This window comes from Marmota marmota, unplaced genomic scaffold, assembly GCF_001458135.2.
Source record: "Marmota marmota marmota unplaced genomic scaffold, marMar, whole genome shotgun sequence".
Classification (NCBI taxonomy): Eukaryota; Metazoa; Chordata; class Mammalia; order Rodentia; family Sciuridae; genus Marmota; species Marmota marmota.
This window is the reverse complement of record NW_026000093.1, coordinates 24,929,918-24,934,361: the sequence shown is the minus strand read 5'-3', so window position 1 is coordinate 24,934,361 and position 4,444 is coordinate 24,929,918.

Sequence of the window (4,444 nt, the reverse complement as noted above, 5' to 3'; positions counted from 1 at the left end):
TAGTTCTTATTATTCTGTCATATCTGATTGGATTGTTATTATTTTCTACCTCATAATGTAACTGACAGAATGCTTGTTGTCATAAGCAAGGAAGCAAGGTAATTATCATTTATTACATTTCTTTCATTTCTACTTTTTAAAATTTATTTATTTACTTTTGCTACTAGGAATCAAACCCAGGGGAACTTACCACATCCCCAACCCTTTATATTTCGAGACATGATCTCACTAAATTGCTGAGGCTTGTCTCAAATTTTTAATCCTTCTGCCTCAGCCATTCAAGTTGCTGGGATCCCAGATGTTCACCACAGCTCCCAGCTAGTTGTTTAATTTCTTAAAATTAGCTCATGTGCTTGTTGATAAATTTTTCACTCTTTGTTCTGCAGGAATTTTCTAAGAATATTTGTCAATGTAAAGTAAAAGTTGGGTTTCAAAATTAGTTCATCTCCTTCCCTGCCTCACTAAAAGCAGTAAGTAGGAAAACCCTAAGAGTGAATGGCCTCAGGGGGACACAGGTGATAATGATGCATTGCCCAGGAACATTCCTCAGTCTTTCAGACAGGACATGTAAGGTCCTTGCCTTGAGGACAATCACTGTCAATCCATTAACCTATAGGAAACTAATTTTAAAAAATATTATATAAAATATTATATGTAATTCTTATGTTTTATGCACTAATATATAATATTGTATGTATATAATTCTTGTGTTTTTATGTACTAATCTCAATGATCCTTCTTATATCCTTGTTAGGAAACACAAATCTCACTTTGTACGCCACTAATCTGTGTGCGAGGCACCAGTACCTTGGATTAGGTTGAAAGTAGCTGCGGTAAGACCAGGTATTACTGTTACGGGGAATGATACTGGAGACAACAATCCATGTACTAAGTGCGCTTATTCCTATTGATTGTGACAGCTTCTAGAACTTTTCATTCTTCAGATTTTTTAAAACATTAATTTTTCCAAAAGAAAAAATATTAATATTAATGTTGATATTTCAGTATCATGTTTAATATTTTACTGTTATTTAACTTTTTTGGAAATAGTACTTTAACATTGAAAAAGTTTAGTTCCTGAAAAAAAAAAAAAACTCTAATTACTCATTTTCATTATTCCATTTCTCTTTTTCAGTATTCTCATTTCTCTTTCATTGTTCTCACTTCCCCACTTAATCTACCTACAAACTATTCAATAAGCTTAGATATTTCTTTGCAATTCTGCCTCTACATTAAATTCCACTAAGGATGTGCTTTCAAAATGCTGTTTTAAAGTTATTTGAAATATTTTTGTTCCTGCATTCATTTTCCATACTACTCCCAGAAATAATTTTTGTTGTTTTTGAATTCATTATTCCAGTTTTCTTTTTGCAAATAAAAACAAATAGTATTACAAACATACATGATTTATATGTCTTTTTCCCCTGATTTTTCTAACAAGGCAGCATACTAGTTATATTTTTGCGTACTATTCTTGTTTATTTAGCAATATATCCTGGGAGAACACTATTAGAGAATTTTTTCTCCTCTGCATTTCAACTGCATAGTGTCTATGGACTGAATATGTCTCCACAAAATTCATCTACTGAAGTCCTGACCCTCTGGTGTTACAGTAATGGTAGGTAAGGTCTTTGGAAGGTAATTAGGTCATTCAGGTGGAGCCCTCATGAATGGGATTATTATCCTTATAAATGAGGCCTCAGAGAGCTAGCTCATACCCTTTACGCCGTGTAAGGACGGGCAGCCTGCAACCCTGAAGGGGGCCCTCACCAGAACCTGACCATGCTGGCACCCTGACCTCAGACTTACAGCTCCCAGCTTTGTGAGCAAACCACCCAGTCTATGGTACTTTGTTATTAGTAATCCAAACAGACTAAGGCAGTAGTATTCCTTTATGTGAATGTATGATGTAGCTAGCCTCTTTCTGATGGACTTTGAAGCTATATCTGCCTTTTGCTATTTAAAATGCTGTAATGCTAAACATTGTGCAAAACAATATTTCATATTTTTCCAGTTTATCTCTGAAAAGAATTTATAGAAGATGAATTGCTAGGTCAAAGGGTAAATGAATATGTAATTTTTAAAGATACTGACAAATTTTGGGATTTATAGAATTTTCACAGATTTTTAAAAATTTTTAGGATTAAGTGGGTATGTTAGCTTTCTATCTCTGTGACAAAATACATGAGAAAATCAACTCAAAAGAGGAGAGATTTATGAGATTTATTTTGGCTCAGGTTTCAGAGATTTCATTCAATTCATGAGAACTTGAATCCATTGCTGTGGACTTTCAGTGAGCTAAAACATCATGAGTTACTATCCAGGAGTCTTGGGTTCATTGTCTCTGCTAAGCAAAGAATTAAAGAACAGGACACGGAGAGAGCAAGCAGAGATTTTATTGCAAGTGATAGCAACAGACTTCTGCAAGAGAAGGAGCCTTGGAGCTAGGAGTCCATTAGAGAAGTTTTGGATTGTTCTTTTTATGGTCTCTAGAATGCCTCTTTTTTTTAAATGTTCTCTCCTGTCTTTGCTCTCCTCTTTATTGTTCATTGGTGTTCCCTGTTCCCTGTGTCCATACATCTACTTTAGTTTGTCCATTGGATCCCCTACTTAGATGCACCAAGTATGGTAGTGTCTATCTGATTGAGTCCCCCAATAGTGTTCATGAGTACTTTTGTCAATTGGAATGTTTCCTCATGGGTGGATCTTCTCCATATTCCTTTGGTCTGGACCTGTCTCTTACTTCCTCTCTCACCATCTTGCCCTTGATGCCTTTTCCCTTTTACATCTCTCTCAATGGCAGGGAGGGTATGTGAAGCAAAGCTACTCACCTCAGGTGGCTAAGAAAGAGAGAGAAAATGAGAGATGGGAGGGTGTCCAGGGACAAAAATACAGCTTCCAAGAGCAAACCCCCAATCATCAACTAGATCTCACTGCCCAACATTTCCATCCCCTCCCAATAGCCCATCAGGCTATGAATTTATCTATGGATTATCCCACTGACAGGTCAGAGCTTCCATGATCCAGTCACCACCTCTGAGCATTGCTGCATCGGGAACCAAACTTTCCAAACCTGACTCCTTTGGGGAATTTTTTATATTCAACCATAATATTAGGGTTAAAGTGTTTGGGGGCACTTTCTATTTTCAGAAAAAAATGTTTCTGAGATAGATAATAATTAATGAAATTGCTTAATGAGTTATGTAGAAATTTATAGAATCAATTACTGTCTGCATTCAAGTTTAGTAAAAATTCACATGTTCTTTCAAAAGTTGGCATGTTCCTTTTAATTAATAGACTTTCCATGAGGGGAACATGTCAAAACCTCACTGGTTTTCCCTCAAGGGGAAAGAATTGGGGTCAAAGGGATTTGATATGAATGGGGGCCACCTCTCTAGTTTGCTACAATGGGACCAGTCACTCCCGTAGCATGTAAGCATAGAGAAGAAGGGAGCCAGTGCTGTGCTCACAAGGGCATGATCCGCTGTGTCCAGGAAAGTTATTTTGCTTTGTCAGGATGTGTTTGCTTCTCATGAGGGCAGTGGCCATAGCTCTTACTGGTGGTTGGACAGACTTCAGGAAACTATTGCCAGTCATGCCCCATTCCTTTACCTTTAAATGTATGCAATATTAGAAGGATGAGATTTTAAGTCAGGATGAGTCGGTGAGACTTTGCAAACCACACACACACACACACGCACACGCACACGCACACGCACACGCACATACATCAATTAATGGAAGCCTACCACTACCTCTGCAGATAGATGGAATGTCTCATATATGAGGCTGGGAAACTGGAGAATTGAAATAGGAGGAAGTGATTCAAATAAAGGAGGACTAGCAAGAGAAAAAAGAAGCTGAGAGAGAACTAAAGGGCTGGGGTGGGAGAACCTCATTGAAAACTCTAAGTTAGGCTTTCTCATCTTGTAAACAGAAGAAATTTAAATAAAGTCCTAGTTCTGTTACATCTCAATGGATTAGTCTGTGAGATCTACCATCTCAGCAAAGAGGTGACCCACCTTGGGAATCACCAAATGACTAGTGGCCCAAGAAGTTTCTTTTCATGCAGTGATGCCTACAGCATCTCTATGGGAAATCATGAAGATAATCATGGTCAACTACAGTAATTTTACCCCAGAACATCTTAATACATTGTTCTTTTCCTCTCTCTTCATGAAAAACATTTTTTTTGACACTTCAAAATATTTTCTCCAATTTAGTGGGGAAAAAGGGGGGGAAGAAGAAGAGTGGGAGGTGAAAAAACAAAAGAGAAAGAAAAACAGAAAACTTGGTGTATTGCAGTGATGCTCTGAAGTTATAATCATTATTGCTTTAGAAAAAGAGGTCATTTCTTACCCAAATAATCATATCATCTGGTTCTGAGTTTATTTTAAAACCATTGAAAAAGAAAGCGATTAGATATACTTCAAAAAACAAAAAA